This window comes from Erithacus rubecula (assembly GCF_903797595.1).
Source record: "Erithacus rubecula genome assembly, chromosome: 3".
NCBI lineage: Eukaryota > Metazoa > Chordata > Aves > Passeriformes > Muscicapidae > Erithacus > Erithacus rubecula.
This window is the reverse complement of record NC_136689.1, coordinates 147,662,707-147,683,134: the sequence shown is the minus strand read 5'-3', so window position 1 is coordinate 147,683,134 and position 20,428 is coordinate 147,662,707. Positions and strand designations below refer to the sequence as shown.

At 40.3% G+C, this 20,428-nt stretch overlaps 1 long non-coding RNA gene across 1 annotated transcript; it reads left to right on the top strand.

Moving 5' to 3' along the window:
• Positions 1-2,549: 2,549 nt before the first annotated feature.
• Positions 2,550-5,441, top strand: LOC306800256. The gene is made up of 3 exons (XR_013773785.1): positions 2,550-2,642; positions 3,806-3,905; positions 5,354-5,441. It is a non-coding gene; the product is annotated as an uncharacterized lncRNA (long non-coding RNA).
• Positions 5,442-20,428: the final 14,987 nt, after the last annotated feature.

Genomic DNA, 20,428 nt, shown 5'->3' with positions numbered 1-20,428 from the left:
ATGGGTACTCATATTTTCCTTCATTCTCTTGCTGGATTTTTTTGTGCACAGGGCATTTTGTGGTTTTCATTTTGTTTCCTTTTATGCATGTAAAGCCAAGAATTTGTGGTTCTTTTAGGTCCTGCATCCAGTAAAAAATAAATTAAATTGTCTAAGGAAGCCATTACCGTTTGCTCCTTATCAAAGTATACCAAACATTTTGCACAATATGACTACAGTTTTGTATACTAAATTCTTACTATAAAATAGCTTTGCTAGACAGCAACAAAACTTTCATTTTTATTTACTTCTGTGCTCAGCAGGAAAAGCATCTATTCCTGTTTTAACTCAGAATTTAACACCAAGAATTCTGGGTATATAGTTATGGTGTTCAGGATAAACATGAATCTGTGACTAAGAGTGGAAAACTCTGGCTATTAAAGAGCTGGCTGGGCCCTGCCTGATCCTGGCATTGGAAGCAGCCACTGTGTGCAGATACTACAGAATTAGACTTTTTATTTTTTTAAATCAAATCCTCATATGGGAAGGGATAGTGGTGAGAACTCAGAATTTCTGAAACCAGGCTGATTTTAGTCAGATACTTTAGGTGTCACAAAGAACCAGCACTGAAAATGTAGGTTTTCCTCAGTTTACCTACACGCAGAACATGTCTAAAACTCCTGCTTCTCTGCACCCCTTTTCAAGTAAAAGGGCTACCTATTTGAATAGTGCATTTGGATTCTATCACTAGAATTGGGAAAGAAGCATGGAAAGATTTCTTCTTAATCAGACATAAAAACATGGCCTATGATATTTCTGGAAGGTGCCTGCAAGTCTGAACACTTCCCAGTTTCTTTCAGTCACTGCTATTTGTAGCTTCAGAGAAGACCCCTAGGAAAAGGCAATTATTAAATTTTTCAGAGTAGTGCCATAAGATATATAGATCGTCCTTCAGGCTGATCCTTCCACTGATCTGGGATACATAGTTTGAAATACAGGGTATTGCAATACACAGATGGATGAAGTAACTCATAATCTCATGCTCTTCACTGAATTTAGAGAAGAAGAATGTCTCTGTGGTATGACCCTGGATAGTTGATTTTATTTCAGTTCTGTTTTTCAGTATGGAGTTAATATGTTCCCTTGGGAAATTTTTGTACAGCAGTGAGGATCACACAGCCTTGGCATTCACCAGGATGCTCAGTTTGAACCTCACACACTGTTTGCAGACTAGAAACTTCTCTTAACATATATCATCCAGAACACAGGATTTGAATTTCCCTTTGTCACCTTCTTTCTCGTGTTGTTTCATCACTTCTGTTAATTCTTTCAATTTTTTTTTTTTTTTTTTTTTTTTTTTTTTTTTTTTTAAAGCCTGAATCTGCCAGCCAGGACCATCACTCTGAGTCTGGACAAGCAACACTTTGTCAAGCCTGATACAACAACAATTCTGCAATGTCTCAGACTGGCCTGTGAAACAGTGCTGTGCTCAAACTAAGGAAAAAAAAGGAGCTACAAGAAAGAGCTGTTATCTGACACAGACCCTGCATCAATCTTGTTTTCCTTGCTTTTATGTAGTTTGTCTTATCTTCAAGGAAACGGAATCAGATTTTAACAAAAACAGCAACAGCTGCAGACCTTTACTGTGCTCTGAAAAAGGGCATTGGTTACAGTACTTAGTGTCATTTAAAAGCTTCCAGGAGTGGTCTTACTTTACAACTCTTCAGCCAAAGAAAATTAACAGTTACCTGTGAATACTTTACATTCCAAGTGTTAGAAACAAACTCTTCAAGAAACGTTGGTAAGGATTTCTAGTAATGGCTGTTGCTTTAAAATGCCTGCACTCAAAATACTGGACCATGTGTAATTTTTTAATTCTACAAAGTAACAGGGCCTCATCAATATTTTTAAATCCCTGAGAATTTATCATCAATTTAAAATAGTAAAATATTGTTCAAGCTTGGAATACCACATAGGCATCTCATTGGAGGCTGGTTCCTACTTTGTACTTGCACTATATCAATGGGGCTGTTCATGTCAGAGAAACAAGGAATGTTTGGCCTCTGGTAATGGAATGGATATCAATTATGTATGTGAAACTTGGCTCAGTAGAATTATCTTATTGCTTTATTTCTTTTATTATTAATTTCTCATCATATTTAGTAGCTTGAAGCATTTGAAAAATAAATGGTAATATACTAGCCATAAAGGCTAAATGGGTATTGCTTTAATTATCTAGTGTCATAAAGCCAAGTCTTCAATAACCATGTATGAACACCTTTGCTTCATTTCTAACAACTGTGAACATTTTCCAATAATCATATATTCTGATTACTTGTCAAGTTTATCAGCATATTCCATGACCTGATAGGCCTTGGGGCTAATCTAAGAGCAATGTTATCATAAATTAGTGCATTCCCATGCTAGAGAGTTCTTTCTGATTATCTAGCAAGACCTCTTGCATTTCAGAGGCCATGAATTGTCAACTATTCACAGCTGTTTCAATCCCATCTTTCGTGGCAGTCATTAAGCACCCACTTGCTCAGTGTTCTGCTGAGGAGCACAGGATGAGTTCCCTAAACCTCATGGCTGTGACATAGCTCCATTGCAATCATTTTCACTTCACACTTGGCTCTGATTTAATCAAGAATTTGATTACACTGGTAAGTAACTTTTTTTTTATTTTATATTCTTTCCCAGTTCATGAGGATTTCAATCTGCTTGTGAACTGGTGCAAAGCAACTGTTGCCAGCGTTTCACAGAAGTGAATGGCTTCACTTACAGATAGAAAAAATTAGTAGAATTTAGTTAAGAACGATTTTTCTGCTGATAGCTTCCTTTTTTTCCCCTGCCCCAATTGTGTATAATACAAACACATAAAATTGAATTTAGAGCAAGTGCTAAGTGGAACCTGACAAAAGGGTGCTTAGCTATCATCTTTGAATGTTTATTTGTACTGCCTCTGAAAGAACATCAGAGACAAGAAAAGTGTTTATTTAGAAATTTGAAGGCTCTGACTGAGCGTCTGCTCAATCTGCTGCTGTGTCTGTTCACAAGGGAGTGGGTATTTTGGAATGATGCAGAGCAAGTGTGAGCCAGGGCTGGTTCTGGTTGGGTTTACTCACATAGGCTACGGCCACAGTGGGAGCATGGCCCACCCTTGGCAAAACAGCCCAGAAAACAGGATGTGCCACTCAAATTTTGATGCCCAGTTTAAAGCAAACAGCAGTTTATACAGCTGTAGGTTGTGTGGTTGTTAGTTCTTTTCCTTTTTTAATTTTTTTTATTTTGGTTTTTTTTTGGAAGTGGGGTGGTTAGGAAGAGGAACTATATAAGTAAGAGTAAGGCATAGTAATTTTCTGTTTGGCTCAGTGATTTATTTTACAGTTTCTTATCTGACACAGGTGATTCTGATTTTACAGCACCTCATACCCAGTTTTAGAGGAAGACTCAGAAAGCCAGTGGGAAGGGTTTCAAATAGCCACAATCAGGGTGAGAGCAGATTTTTTTTACTCTCTACTGTTTGTATCTGTTACTCACAGATGTGAGCTGGCACTCTCTGTGTGATCACAGCCAGCTACACCTGAGCAAAGGTGTTTGGTGGGGTCATCTTCCCTCCCTTGGAGGCCCAGCAGCCTGTGAGCTATATTTATCATCTGAGAGTAATTTTGCCCAGGAAGTTGGCTCCAACCAGGCTCCAAGATTCTGTAAAAGCTGTGAGAGTTAAGCAAAGGCAATGCTTGGCTGAATTGTCATAGATTGGCTCGTAGTAAGCTGCCAGAGGAATTACTTTGTACTCATGGTACTGCTATATACGTTTCTGTAGCAGGCAAACATCAGCAGAAGGAGGAGGCACAAGGTGTGAAACAGAATCACTCAGACTCCAGAGAATAGCCACCATTTAGCATTCAGGATGAAATTCTGGGGTAGGTTTGTCACCAGCAGAATGGCATGGGGTAACAAGCAGTATGCTGTCTTTGTCACTTGAGTGACAGTGCATGCTGGAGAAACTATACTAAGGAGCATCTTTGACGTGGTAGAGTTTGCTCCAAAGAAATCTGATCTGGTGCTCAGGATGAGCTGTCGTGAAAACTCCCAACACTTTTCTTGCCCTGCCCTCTCTCAAAAGACAGCTCCAGTTTGGTGCAGAGGTGGGCTTATCTGGTGCAGCTCTATCTGCCATGTGTTTTTTTTTAGGCAGCTGAAACAGTGATAGAAGCAGGTGTCTCTCACTTCTTGCAAAGTTTAACCCCTCCTTGCTCTGGGTCTTCATCCCTTTTTGTAGGCAGATGTCAGGGCTTACAGGGTGTCTCTGTCTCTGCACCTAGGCCAGGATGATAGATTTTTTTTTTTCTCCCCAGAAGTTTTCTGAGAATTTGTTAGTCTCTCCAGCCCCCAGTTCACATTCATCTCTGTGGAAAAATGTAGTTATTCTTCAATTCTTTTTTTTAGCCCTTTCCTCTCCTCACAACAAGGACACCAGGGATATTCTTGGTAGCAAAAGCTGCCAAGAAAAAACCTGACAAACTTCTCCCTTGAAATGCAGGAAATTGCAGCATCAAGCAGGTTGCAAACTTCTTTCAAGGACAAAGATACTCATTCTCCAAACTCAGTGGATTTCCATGTAACCTTCATCAGATACTGCAAAAATTGTGTGTCTGTCCTCTATTACTTGAACAGCAGATTCTACATGGCAGTGCACATATCTGACCTTGTTCCCTTCTCTTCCTTCCCTATCAGGAATAATGATAATTTCTCTCAGTCAATAAAATAATTTTTTAGGTTTTTTGCTAATTACTGCTCTTCCTGGTCTTTATCTGCAAATTTTTTTTTTAATTATTCCTATTAGTCGCCCATCATTATGGGAAAACTGAGAATTGATTTAGGCTTTTGGTTGGTTCACTAATCCAATCAGTTCAGGTATTGACCTAGAAGTGCTCAGTCCTTCTAACCATGTATTTAATTCCTGATGATCTGACCAGGACTAGCCAGTGAGTGTGGGAAGAAAACACTGCCCCAGTGTTTGACCCTCCTTGCTGTGTTTTCTGGGGAGCCCTTTACTGCAGTAACAGCAGCATGCTTTTGAGGCTGGGACAATTTTGTACTTATATTTTTGGCCTTCATGTTCCTTGCAGAATGACAATCCCAGGGCTACTAATTTCCCTAGAATAAGCTGTAATGGTGAGAAGCCTTTTCTCTGGTTTAGTTCACAAAATACTGTGCTGCTCCTAGGAGGAAAAAAGACAAGAAAATTCCCCCTACTCCTTTGGGAATATTCACCCCATCTGGTTTCCATGTTTCCAGTTTGTAAGGGATGGCAGATGTGAAGTGCAGCTTTGCTTCCTTGTTTGCCTTTGCCATTTCTCATCTGCAGGTGCACTAATGGAGCCAGTGTGACTTTTATGGGGCAGAGGAAGGAGAGGTCTGCAGAGCCTTCATAGTTAAATAGCACACCATGAAAGACACTGCTGTCCTGCAATTTGCCCTAGAGTCTGGAAAAATGTTTTTCACTATTAGTAATGTATTTGGGTTTAGACTTGTTTTCAGCAGCTAAGCTTGCAATGTGGAATATTTTTTTTATTATCTGAGTTTTTGCCTCTGAGGTCTCACAGAAGATTCTCAACACAGCCAGATGCTACTGTTATACAGTAGACTACTGAGCACTGAGTAAATGAATCAGAAGAATATTGCATTGTTAGTTGGAGCTCTAACTAATGTAATTGTAAATATTTGAACACATGTTCTTTAAAGTTACCTCTGTCTTGCTTCATTTCTTGACAACTGAACGGCACAGTAAACAAGTTTTTTGAGTAACAGTTTATATTAAAAGAATCCAACATGTCTTCAGGCCAAGTGTGGCTAGAACACAGTAAGAACTGTAGTGCTGCAAGTAAGTTTTGATGTCATCTGAAGCAACTGATCCTCCCATATCAAAGGAGGTGTTTCATGTGTTTTATCATGCTTATGAGACCTGCATGCAGAGAGAGCTCAAATGGAATCTCATTTTCTGCAGCAGCAGAGATCTCAGCCTTCTTTTCAGAACTCCTTGGATGGCTTTGTACAGTTGGTGGCATATATGGACATATTGTAAAAGATTGGGGCTGAGAGCTTTGTAACTTCCTCTCCATCTCTGTGAGGAGATTTGCCTCTTGACATGGCAGACCAGGGAAATGTAGTTTGCTGTGTGCTTTTGTTCTACCATCCTGTCTCTGTGGCTTGAATGCTGGTTTATAGAGGAAGAGAGTACTTCCAGTCCCTCATGAGTGTATTCTTATGAGCTTTCCCTATGCACAAGGTAAATCCAATTGCATAAGCCTCAGATGTAAGTCCCTGGAAACAGGAGAAGCTAATGTGCCCTGCTGAAGAGGCAGAAGCAGAGATCATAGCTTGGGACTCCATTCTCCCCTCTGTGTCCACATGATGTGACTGATTTAAGAGGTGCAATTACTGCAGCTATAGGGAGGAGAATGGAGGCCAAGGCTGATCATGGGGCTTGGATGGAATATCTGTTTTTTTGAACATCCACATTGACATACTCATTACTGGTTGGTTGGTATTTTGTTTGGTCTGTTGGTTCTCTGGTTGTTTTATTTCCCCAGAACCCCACTGAAGTAACATTTTAATTATCTTGATATTCCCTGTAACTAAATTAATCTGAAAGTGTGTCTTTCCCAGAATAGATTATGCCTCTGCAGATTCGGAGCCTTCAGTCTCTCTGTAACAGCCTCTGTTACATGACTGAATTGCATTCCATTTTTTTTTTCTTTTATTCTATCTGAAAGCATAGTTCATACTAAATCTCTGCATGCAGAATATGATTTACTTGAGAGCAGTGGTGCTTTGATCCTGATAATCAATTCTATTCCTTCCAATACAATGCCATGCCGAGACAGTTTGTGATTTCTATATCCTCTAAGTCAATCTCACCTTTTATGCTTTGAAGAAGACTCAAAAGAAAAAAAGTAGAATAAACAAAAAGGTTTGTTTTCACTCTCTTGCTTTCATCTGTTCTTAGAACTGGAGTGGGATCAGATGTCAGGAATGCTGGGAAGGCAGAAAAATTTGCTGCTACAGGGTGATTTGGCTATGTGGCTTTTCCTTGTGTTCCAAGTCTAATATTTTAGAAATTTCAATAACCATGTAGTGAAAGTGACTGCATTGATCTTCAGTATAGAAAAGCTGTGCTCTGGATCATTTTGCATGTTTGTTAATATTTTGTCCTTTTTTATGTCAGTTTTTTAATCTTTCCATTGCAAGCCATTGCTAACAAAGATTACTAACACAAATACTTCCTAAACTTTAACCTTCAGAAAGAAGGGCTGTTCTGAAGTAATACTGGCTTGTAATTCAGGATTTGTGAGGCATTACCATTGGTAATATCCTACAAATATTTGCATGATGGGACAAATGCAAGTAAACTGACATAGTTAGCTAAGAAACAGATTTGTTTCTAGTTAATTGTAGCAGTGAGCAGATGTATATTGGAAAAGGAGGCAGTGAGAAGGTGATTCTGTGTAACTCTGGAAATGTGCTTGGCTAATTTGTGCAGCCACCTGTGGTTGTGCAGATGGCAATATCTGTGCCACAGCTGCAATGTTCACCAAAGCCCTGCTATCCCTGGCAGAAGCAGCTGTAGACTTTAGGGAGGGGAGAAAGGGAGCAGCTCAAGCTGGTCTCACTTCTGGATTCCAAATTACCAACTGCTGTCCTCATAAACTATGTCTAATGTTTCAAACTGTACTTCAAGGCTTGCAGTGTTTCTGTAGGTGTAACAGGCAAGAGCAAAGGAGCAGCTGAAATATTTAAACCAGAAGTTGTTGAACTCTAATGGAAAGAACTGAGACGGGACTCTGTAGTGTAGTCACCACCTGCTGTGACATGGAATGTTTGGAGTTATTTGTTTCTTCTTCTATCTTGTATACTTAAGTGAATGTGGAGGTTTATCTGGTTTAATTACAAAGGTAAGAAAATCTGTGTGCTTATAGTTTGAGGGGTACTGATTTTATACTTCTAAGACCTTTGCAGTTTTTGTCTTCTGCCAAGAGGCAGTGGCATTTCTAGCCATGTGATCACTGGAGTTGACTGCTTCTGAATAGGTAGGTATTTTAGATTACTTGATTTGATCTAGAAATGTGATTTTTGTTTCTCTTGAATTCAGTACTGGAGTTTCTATTTTCAAGGGTGTGCTGGTTCCACATGGAAGGCTGGGGGAGCGAAGTCGCCGGGCGGAGCGGAGGAACTGTCCCCCCTCTGGGAGCTTCCCCTGTGGGATGTGGGGACCAGTTGGAGGCTGATTTTGGTGTCTGGCATCCCAGGTGCCCAATGAGAGAGTTGTTTTGTTTTCTTAAATCACATTGTTGGGGGGTGGGCTGCTCTCTTTCGGCTCCTGGCCTCTCTGGAGGTGCGGTGGCTCTGGCTGGGCCCCGGCCCCCTGACCCGGCTCCGGCCGCATGGCCCTGGTATTGGGCTCAGCCCCAGCCCCTGCCCTGGCTGCCCCTGGCTCTTTGCTCGGCTTGGCTCAGCTTGGCTTGGCTCAGCTCCCCTCTCCACACAGCATGGTTGAGCAGGGGGATCAGGGAGCCACCAAAGGCTCTCCCTTCCCCCCCATCCTGTTCTGAGAGAAGAGGCTTCCAGCTGACCGTGTGGCTTCTTCATGAGCTGGATACAATTTTAACTCTTTTAATGCCTGGATAAGATTTTCGATCTCCTGAGCTCCCCTGAATGAGAAGAAATAAAGCATGGAGTCTACAGAAGTCAGCAGAATGAAGATAAAGTTCCTGATGGGAAAAGATGCAACTGATGAGTAGCTGAAAAACTTTTTTGTGGGCTAAGGGGACTGTGACTACACTAAAATTCCTTTAAACTGTGAAATATACTCGGGGAGGTTTAAGTGCTTGAAAAGATGACCCTTTTGCTTTAAGAAAATGGGGCTCTCTGTTTTGGGACTGGAAATATGGACAGAGACATTTAATAGAAAAAGAGATGAAGATAATTTTGTCTTTCAGCAGCTTGCCTTTAAAAGTGGTACCCCAAGTGTGTAACATAACCCATAGCACAGCTCTGGAAGGACTGTGAAGATGGGAGGAGAGTCATAATCTGCAGTATTTTCCTGGGCAGATGTAGATTGTGAAGGTGAAGACACCCCCTAAGCCTAAACCAAAAAAGGGACTTTCCTCTCTAGAGTGAACTGAAATGATTATTTAGGTAGATAACTGACTGAACTGTTTTCTGTATGTTGTTGTTAAGAAATGTGGAATGAAGGAAGGGGGAGGAGGGAATAATCTAGAAATCTTATTCTGAATTATTTTTGTGTTATTAATAAATTTCTTCTTATACCCTTTTAAGTTTTAAGCCTGCCTTGCCTCTGCTCCTAAATCCTATCTCTAAAGGAAACTAAATATATTAAAATTGGCAAACCCAAGTCACACTGTGACAAAGGCTAATTAGGATCTTAACTGATGAATTTTTAAAATGTGCATGTCTTGCAAGTCCCATATATTTGTCTCCATGGCTCTCTTCTCTGCTAAAAGACATCAGCTGGAATGCTATGCTTGTTCTTCGTTTTGCAGAAAAACACAAAACAGCATGTTTTGTGATCCACAGATAAGGGCTGTGCCACACAATACATTCTCCTTTCTTGCAATGAAGTGTAATGCCAAAATGCTGGATTTTGAGGAAAGACTCTTGGGTACTGGGAATAGGAGTTATAGGACATTGCTTGGAAGGATGGGATGTGCAGCAGGTTGTTCCCTCTTTAATGCATGAGAAATACTTGACTGGTGTAAAAGTGCAGTTAGAGTTTCTCTCTTGGCCACCTGTGTAAGAAGTTTGTCTAGAGAGTGGCCATCGTGTACATGTTGTTACTGACACCTTATAATAAAATGGCAGAAGGGTCCTCAGGATGGTTGGGAGTTGGAGCACATGTTGTATGTGGACAAGCTGAGGGATCTGTTCTTGCTCACTCTGAGGAAATGAAAGTTGGATGTCCTAAGGTCCCTTCTAGTCTCCACTACCTTATGATAATGGGATTTGGTGTATTTTTGCCTGCCACAATTTTTGCATGAAGTATGAACTTTGAGGCAGAACCCTTTTTGGGTCATAGCACCAGCATGAGGGAAATGGGAAGTCATGGAAGAGCCACACTGACTTCCTATTTTTCATCAGCAGTTTACACAGCCTGGAGAACACAGGCTTTTGATGGGTCCCCAGCCACAGTACACATTACATAGATATTACTAACTGAGGATTCATGAGAACACAGGACAGGAAGGGAGTGCAGGAGACTCTGATCATTGGCCTCTGTTATTGCATGCAGCCACGACATATCTACCCTTTTTAGATAAATGTCTTCTTATTTTAAAATCAAGCAATGTTGTACTACTCTTGCTCCTGCACCAAGACTGTTCCAGAATCTCATCTCTACTTTCCATTTGTTAGAGAACTCCTAATTTTGTTGTTTGAATTTACTAATGACATGTTTAAATCCTTTTGTTCTGCTTCCTTTTTGAAAAAAAAAAAAAAAAAAAAAGTTTTATTTTTATTTTAAATAGCTCTTCTGGTACTTATTTCCTCAAAATGTCTGTAGAAAACAAACCAATCCATCTCAGCTTTTATCTGGGAAGTTTAACAAACCAACGTCTCCCAGGCTTCTCTTATAAGACAAGCTCCTCATTCCCCTCCCCAACCTGCACTGCTTCAGTCTGAATTAATTGACTGAATTAATTGAGACTGGATTACCAATACAGTAGACATTACTCCTAATGAGATCCTTCTAAAATCCTATACAGTGTGGTTAATATTTGTGCAGATCCATTGGAAATACTTCAGTTAATGCATCCTATGACTGCTTTTGCTTTCTTTTATGGGCACCAGGACTGCATTGGCAGCACCTGCTTTTACAACGGTTTATAACTCATTGCTGGTGTGTCTTCTTGTACATGGTTTGTCTATCTTTTGTGATCATTTAATCTTTTAACTAGTTCTCAAGGTTTTCCACTTGCCTTGCTGATGGTCTTCTCCACTTTTGTGTTGTTGACAACTCTTTTCATCCTTTATAACTGCTGGCATGGGTTTATTCCTGAAGGACTCTGTTTTGTGGGAGGCCTTTCTCCAACCTCATACTCCTCCTTTTCATTACCATTGTTTCAATTTCTCTAGGTCCTTACCTTCAAGGGTGGTCTCCTGTGATGATCTCTATCTTCACAAATTTAATTTGTAATTCTTTACAGAAATTGAGATGGGTGAAAACTGACTGCACTTTTTCTAAGAAATGCAACCTGATGGTGGTAGCAGTCCTGTCTATGGCAGGGGGCTTAGAACCAGATGATCCTGAAACTCTCTTTCAACTCAACCCATTCTATGAATAAGTTATTGGAAATCTTGGGTTTCACTGACAACACATGCCCTTCCTTCCTTATTCTTCTCTAAACCCCTGATCTTGCTGGAGCCAGTCCAGCTGTTACTGAATTATGCACTGCACAAGAACAAAGAGCAGAAAGGCAAAACCAAGAAGTCCTATGACCCATAAAAACCATGTGAAAGAATTCACCAGGTACCTTGCCCTCACCTCATGTGGGCTATCCAAGGTGCACTGCTAGCACTCCCTGTCTCCCCCTTGTCATTAACAACCAATAAAGGCCTCTCAGTTTTCATTCAATTGTTTCAGCCAACATGGAAGTGCCAGCCAAAGCACTGACTGATGTACATTGATTTGACATTGACTGATGCATAACTTGTAACTTTTTCTATAGTCAAGCTTGGAAAATGGCTTTCCTGCTTAATAACTGGAATAACGGCTCACAGAGCTCACAGGCAAGTGATGCATGTGCAGAACAAATTTTGCTTGCTAAGCCTTCCTCCTGAGGCATCTTTTCATAGAGCAGGAGGTATGTAATATTAGTGGTAATATTATTTAAATTGCAAGTAACCCTCACATAACACTTCCAGCGAAGAGGCAGAACTAGGCACTGTTAAAGCACCATGAGTTGCAAAAAAAATAATGATTCAGGGCTGGAGGTACTAGAACTTTGTGTTCTATCAATTTTTCTAAAGGATAACAAACAAAATCAGGCTTCCAACAAAATAAATGACTACTCCCAAAGGCAATGGTGCCTATTCTATGTGGTACTTGCTCCTGCTGTAGATTCACATTAGTCTCTGCCAAGTAATCCTGAGGTTTGCTTTAGTGGTCAGAGCTAGTGGAAAAGCTAGTCAGCTGTACAAAGCAGCAGTTCCAAGGCTGAATGAGAAAAGCTTCCATAGAGCTTGAAACCTCACTTAATCCTTAGCTAGTGTACGAATTGACATGATAATATTGAGCTTATCTGGCTCCTGTGGTTAAGATCCTGTTAGGCCCTAGATCAGTGATTTCTGAGAAGTGTTAGTGATGCAAAGCATTAGGCATTTCTTTGGCTCTACCGACTCCCTTGATGTTTCATTTACTTTTTGCTTGTATATTTCTCTCATCTGGTACAAATGCCTGCAGGTAGGCTGGCTTCTCCTTTTAATGGAACAAAAAATAACCTGCTGGAATTAGCTGTAAACTGGGCCAGTTTGAGTCTATGTACATATGTGTTTTCCCTGCAAAATCCAGTGCTGCTGAGACAAAAAATGCATTTCCCCCACTTTTGTTGTTGACAACAGAGAACTTTGGGAATTTTGGCTTTCCACTTTGTTCTCTAACAACTGTCAGTTCTGAGTTTGTGGAGATCATGGAGAAGGAAGGAGAAGGCTGGGTGAAGGCTTGTCACTTTGGCTCTCTCCATGAAATGTGCATGTGCAGGATGTGTGATGGAGCTGTGTCTATATTACAAATCTCTCTATGCCTGGAACATTTGATTCCTCCTACCAGAGCATGGAGGAGGCAGGGATGCTGACTGGCTGTCTCCTGGCGTGTGTTCAGGGGATGAGGCTGCTCTGGGTAGAGGGGAGAGTGGTGAGGATGGGACTGCAACCCTTGCAAGTCTCCAGGGTCCGGCCAGTGAAGATGTGCTTGATTCAGGACTTAACACTGGTGCTTTCCAGGGAGCTACAGTGACATGGCAGCCAAGACAGGGCAGTTGTGTATGCTGTGTGTAACAGGAAAAGAACTGAAAACTGTGATGCTTTACAATTTTCTGGTTTTTCCCCCCAAGAGCCACCTTTAACTAGAGTGTGACGAGCTCCCAGCAACAGGCACAAGTAGGAGTAGAACACTCATGCAGCCCACTGTGCCAATTAGTTCAAACAAGGTAACAGTGCTGACACTTTTTATCAAGATTTTCATGAAAACATTCCAGATGTCTTTCCTTACAGATTCTCAGATAAGATAATAAAATTGTGTTAAGAAAATTCTGAGACTGTAAAATCAATGCAGGGTTTGGTGTTCCTTAGTTTTCTAGCCAGATAATGGGTTTTAGACTTGTTAATATCAAAATAGTGGTCTTGGTGGATTGTTAACAAAATGATTCTTTGCTTGAAGTGGCAGAAATAAAATTCTCATTAAAAAGGAGTTTCTATTTCATGTAGCTAAATTGTGTTTGTATCAGAACAGCAAAGCTGCCATTACTGTTTTCATCTTAACCTGGTGTCAACAAAAGACAAAACATTTCTCTTTGCTCATTTACAAAGGAGAAAATAATCTAGTTGTATTATTAGAAAAACATTTTCATAAAAGAAATATCAAATATTAAAATGGTGTATATGGTGTAGCGAGCTATTTAAATTCTGAAGTAGAAGATCTAGCCAACAACAGTAATGACTCCTTAAATGTAGCTCTGTATAAATATTTGAATGTGTTTATGTGAACATGCATGTGCCTGTGGGTGTGTGACAAACAGACAGCACTTTCCAAAATCAAAGCTTTTGAAATTTGAGGAATCTCTGAGTTAAGTCTTCTTGTATATAAGCAGTAAGTGTTAAGACTCAGTTCTAGAGAGAGAGCCAGAACTCTCTAGGTGCATAAGTTATATCCCATTTATATACAGTTTGATGGCATGTACATGATAAATACTCATTTTCAGGCTCTGTTTACAGAGATGTTTCACCTTAGGTCCCAGATTTGCAGCCACAGGAGTTGTATTTTCAGGCAGTATGGTGCAATAGGATCAGATCTGTAGAGTGAAACACTGAATCCCAAGGAGCTGCTGTTCACCCTCTATATTCCTCAGGGTGCACAGGCTATTTTGGATTAGCTCCCATCTGTTTCCATGGATTAAATGTCTATTGGAGGTTGGAGTGCATTAAGGTGCACTCTTAAAGCCCAGCATCTGGTTTAGTTTCATCAGGAGCCCAGTCTGTATGGTCTGTAACAACTCTAGATTGGAGAGAAAGCAGAGTAATGAGACTGATCTAGAGCATCAGTGCATGAACTGATGAAAACGTTCACAAAACTCACACTTTGATATGTCTGTCAGATTCATGCAAGAGCATCCACAAAAGCAGGGTCAGTCCTTTTTAATGTCAGGCTTCTACTGAGAGTCACTTAACTGTTTCTCACTCAGTAAATATGATGATTCTATATTGCTTTAGTGAAAGTGATCCAAACAAAAAGCTTCTGATTAGCTAAAAGCCAAGGGCCCATTTCACTCAGGTAAAACATTAATGTAAATATCCAATTAAGCTCATGAACTTGTTTACAATAAGACAGAAATAAAAATCTGTAAACAATAATTTGTGAGCAGTAGATTAATGGAGCCTGATTTTGGAATAGATTTGATAATGAGTGACCTATGTCCTGGTTTGTAATGTCACCCCAGGACAACCTAGTAACTAACTCACACTAACATTTGTTTGTAATCTTTGCATCTATCTTCACCTTTTAATCTCATCTCCAATGACCATGGTTTCTTGGACTGTTTTGTTGTTTGGATGCACAGCAGACTGCCTTTGATCACAGAAATTGGCTGAGGAGCTTAAGAGTTACTGGTGTGAATCTGTGTATATTCTACCTATTTCTATTGAGGTGTCTTGCTTGGTGAACCTTGTAGGAATGTAAATAGCAGTGAGGAGTCTATTGCTTACCCAAGCATTGTGGAATTTGGACAGCAGGTTTCTTAATTCTCCATGCTCTAGGAAAGCTGTGTGCACACAGTGTGCCTGCTTCTCTTTGTGGCTTTGATTTGTGATTAACCCATGGTGCTCATCTTCATTCATCTACTTGTTCTAGAGTGACTTTGATACCCAAGGCTGTTCTACTTGGTTTATGTGGTGGGTCATGTCTGACATGGATGGTGATCTTATCACTGATTTTAGTGTCATCAGGAACAGAATATGGGTGTTTACTAAACAAAAGCTGAACAGGGCTGAAGGCTTTCTCTTTTAGATGACAGTGAAACCATCTGGTTAAGTACTCTGTTGTTTGTTAAAAAGAAATAACTCAGTCTGAATAATATTTTGCATTCAAACACTGAAAGTAGTTCACAGCTTTCAAAACTGATTACAATATGACTCACACAACTACAGAGGTTGGAAGGGACCTCTGGAGTCATCTGGCCTAACCCTTCCTGCTCAAGCAGGACCTCACAAAGCTGGTTGCCCAAGTCTATATCCAGGTGGATTTTTAATATCTCCAAGCAGGGACACTCTACTCCTTCTGTGGGCAACATTTTAGAGTGCTTGGTCACCCTCACAGTATGAGAATGTTTGCTGGTGTGCAGAGAGTAACTCCCCCTTCCTGCAAAAGACTGTGTTTTCTTCCCATAATCATGCCTTGCAGGCTCTTCCTTGCTTGCATGCAAATGTTTTTGGTGCTCCTGCTTAAGTCCTGTTTGTTGATTTTTTTTTTTCTCTTTTGTTCATATCATCCCAAGTCCTTTACTTGTCAACTGTATCCACCATTCCCTCACAGGAAACACCATATTTCCCTGCTCATTCCTGCACATCCAACAGCTGAGACTTCCAGGGCTGTCCACAGCCTGAAGCTCTTTCTGGGTTGGTCTCTACCATGGCAAGGACAGATGTTCCCATGAGTTGTGGAGACCCCATGCCTGGAAGTGTTCAAGGCCAGGCTGGATTGGGCTTTGAGCAGCTGGTGCATTAAAAGGTGTTCCTGCCCATGGCAGGGAGGTGGAACATGATGCTCTTTTAGGTCCCTTCAATCAGAGCCATTCTATGATTCTAGTGAGATTTTCCCAGCTCTTTCTGTCTTGCTGTGGGAATCCAGTATCCTTAGCTCTTGGAAACCCTTTCACATAGAAATGCTGCTTATTCTTTGCTTGAACGGTACCAGAAAGACTAAAGGGAAGTATAGACTTTAGTTATCCTTTGCACTTTGTTGCACTTGCCACTAAGACAACAAGTGGGGTGAATCATCTCTTTCTCAGCATGATTGTAGTGTGTCATGCTTACTGCATAAAAAGGCAATTTCACAACTCATGCTGAGTAAAGCCTTTAGCCAAAGTCCATCTTCTCTTGATCTCACTATTCCAGAAACAAAAGAAAAATGCTGTCTGTGGAGCTGACAATATTACTGACATAAACAAAATTTTGGATTCCTGTTTATGAGTGCAGGTGAGGGCAATGATTAACTGCTCTTCTATTCTCCATTCCTCTCACTATATCACCTGTAGCCTGAATACTAGAAATTGTCCAGCTAGGGATGAAATTTCTCTCTCTCTTTTATTGGAGCATATGAGGCCTAAAAGTTTAAATCTAGCTGAGACTGTTTTTAGAGTTGCCCTTACAACCCTGGGATGGGAATAAATTAATTTTAGCAGAAGAAAAAAAATCTTCAGAGGGCAACTCTGGCAAGTTCATAGAAACAAAAAGTCATCTAGTTCTAGGAAGTTAGAAATTATCCATTAATAGTGCTTTTAGGAAAATGGTGTTTGATCCTTGTTTGAAACCAGTGCTTACCAGGACATAAGCAATGACTCTTTTCTACAGTTATGAACCTGTTATGATAGAAACAGAATGGTCTGAGTTGGAAGTGACCTTAAAGATCATCTAGTTTCAATGTCTCTGACATGGACAGGGACACTGGCAATAGACTGCAGATTTTGATTTCAGTGGCAGCCATACCACAGCTTCAGATCAGGATGACCTTTCAGTGAATATCCCTATTCTTTCCCTATCTGGGATAATTCCCTGATCCAGGACATCTTTGGCAGAGCTGTTGTTGTTCTCCAGTTACCAAAAATTACAGTGAAAATACAATAGCTGAAATGAAATAAAGATAAATAACGATGATAACAAAATCAGTGAACAAAACTGGAGTCTCCTTTCACTTTTATTGTGCTTCACTACACCTCATCAGCAATAATGATCATGGTTAAACAACAAAAGGAATATGGTGAAAAATATCTTCTGAATGCTTTTCCTTCTTCTCTAGGGAATTCCACTCACAAAGATTGTTTCAGCACAAGTGCCTAAATATTGAACTGAAGGCAACAAGTTGACAATAAGGAAATAGATTTCCAGTTCTGCTATGTAATTTAAATTTGTATTTGTTAATTCCTAGTCTCACTGTTCCTTGGATTGGGACTAGCCCAGTGTTTTCTGCTTTTGACATGGTGTTTGTCTTTCATCTGGTTTACCTATAAACAACCATGGGTTGTTTATATTTCCTGAGGCAAACACTGTTTGCCTTCTGGAAATCTGACTGGTTCTCCTTGCTATATTCCTCTAAGGTTTGTAACCTCCTGGAGGTAGGAAGTGGGGTGCTTGATACAGAGAGCTTGTCATAGAATCATTGAGGTTGGAAAGGACCTCAAAGATCATTAAGTCCAACCATTAATCCAGCACTGACAAGTCCACCACTGAACCATGACCCGAGTGTCACATCTACAGGTCACTTAAATACCTGCAGGGATATTACCCCCCCACTTCCCTGGGCAGCCTGGTCCAATGCTTGACAAACCTTTCTGTGAATAAATTTTTCCTAATATCCAATCTAAACCTCTCCTGGCACAACTTGAGGCCATTTTCTCTTGTCCTATTGCTTGTTACTTGGCAGAAGAGACCAATCCTCGCCTGACTTCTATGTCCTTTCAGGGATTGTGGAGACCAATACAGTTCCCTCTGACCCTCTTCTCCAAGCTAAACACCTCCAGCTTGCTCAGCCTTTGAATGTCTACAAAGGGCAAAACACAAAACTGCCTGGACAGCTTTCTTATTTTCCTCTTACCCATTAATTTAGGCCAGGGAACATTCTAAAATTCTAATAAGTATACAACAATTATGCCAGGTTACAGATAATTTATGCTTTTTCTAATATTATTATGTGTCACTGTTGATGAACTCTAGGTTCTATTCCAATGCTTCCTTTCGCCTGTACCTGCTATTCTATGAAGAGTTTTGAGCAAATTAAAAGATGAAAATTGTCTTGGATCTGGTTTTTGTTATAGATTTTTTCATTGAGGCTGTCCCTCCACTGCTTGACCTAAAGAAAAAAAAAGCCAACATATTGGCTGGAGGATATTTGCTCCCTGACAAATAATGTCTGGAGATGCTTTAGTATAGAGTTATAATCAATCTTACCCCTGCATTTTCCATGCAAGACAGAATCAGAAGCTCTGAATAAATGTATTTTCTGAAGTAACACACTAAGTGTGCAGGAGGGTGAAACACTGAAACAGGCTGCCCAGAGATGGAGTTTGTGAATGGAAACATTAAGGTTAGATTGGCCTAGATCAGCAGGCTAACCTAGCTGAAGATTAGACCTAGCTCGTTGCAGGGAAGTTGGTCTAAATGACCTTTAGAAGTTCTTTCCAACCCAAAATATTCTGTAATCCAATGATAATTATCCAGGTGAACATACATGCACACACACTCTGCTGCAAAAGAAGCTCATGCATTAAGAAATGAATTACTATTTCTAATTGCTTCTTGTAGGTAATTACTTCTAATTATTACACTGAGTAATAAATTGCTACTTCTAATTACCTGTGGGTACAGTCATAGTAGTTAGAAATGCAATTTGCATGGTTGTTTACATCACAAGCATGCTTAAGTAATTGTGCTCCTTAATGATATGGAGCGGTCGATGTTAAATAACATACCACGTTTTGCAGCTTCATGCTCAGTGTCATTTGTTACCATTTATTGTGGTTCTGGTTCAGAGAATTGGGGAATAGATGCTGTGTGTGACTGGGAAATAGCTATCTTTATTTCAAGCCTAAAAACCCTGCTGAATATCTCTGGCTTGACAGGCATTTCTAGGAAGGTGCACTTGTGTTGTTGAACTTAAATTACAGCTCTATCTTCTCAGTCTGAGGAAATCTGAACCTCCTGGAGACAACCAAATCCTGCTGTCCTTAATCAGTCTCATTTTTCACTCCCCAAGCTCTGACCCCAGATGTCAGCATGAAGATCTTCACCTGCCCTGGTGCTGGCAGTGGGAACTCACCTCAGTTTGATCTTTCACTCAAGCTCACATAAGCATCTATGTATGATGTCTGTCCAGAAAGAAACACATTAGGAGCCTGACGCAGAGAAGATTGCAGTCAGGAATTCCCAGCAAAAGCTGTATTAACTGTCCTGGTAATCTCTATGCATTTGTTGTATTCCTCTGCTTCCCAAGACCTTCCACATTTGGGTGTTACACCTTGCAGTTTGGGGAGGTCCTTAACTCCTCCACTAAAGAGGTCACAGAGCACGGGAGACTGACTGTCCTTTTGGAGGAAGCAAATATACAATTTCTACACAAGGCTTTGAAAGCATAACCAGGGCTTGAGTTCTTTCTTCCTCCTATGTGTAAATTCACAGGAGTTTACTGGGACTTAGGAGTTGCAGCACTTTGCCTTTTCCTATGTTGTGCATGCTTATTTTCTCATATTCCCCAGTTTCCATCTCAATTTATCACAATATTCAATGATATTAGAATTTATTGTAGTAGAGAATAAATGTGTCCCGGTAGAGGTGGACAGTCTGCCATCAAGCAAGAGACAAAAAGGCAGGGAAAAATAAACTAGAGAGACTGAAAAAATATTGCTTGTCATTCACATGTCCTTGGAGAGGGAAATAATGCAGGAAATTTGGACATAAAGAATACATAGTTGTTAAACATAATTTTTCAAGTTTTATGAGAGACATCCGTGGGATGTAAATTTAAGGAGCTGGAAAGTTCACTTACTGCCTATACACACAATAGATTTGGAAGAATGGGTTTTGATATCTGAGGAATATCCTTAGTGCTGCTAGAAACAATCCCCAGCTGATGGAAGAGGTTTGTTTTTCTGAGTAGCTTCTCTTTGTGTATAAAAATATGAAAAGATTTTTGTGATAAAGCATTGTTTCTGCTTTGGTAGGGAGGGAGATTCAAAGCAGAAAACAGCACAATAAGTGGGGTTTCCTAGGAAAGGGGCCCACCATTGTATGTGATATGAAAGCTACCATATGGAGATGCCTGTGAGAGGGTTGGCACTGTCAAAACCCATATTTAATAAATTTGAGAAGTGAAATTAAAAACTTAGAGGACACACCTTGGCAGTGTGTGTCTGCTAAGCAAAAAAACATCCAAAGCAAATTTAAA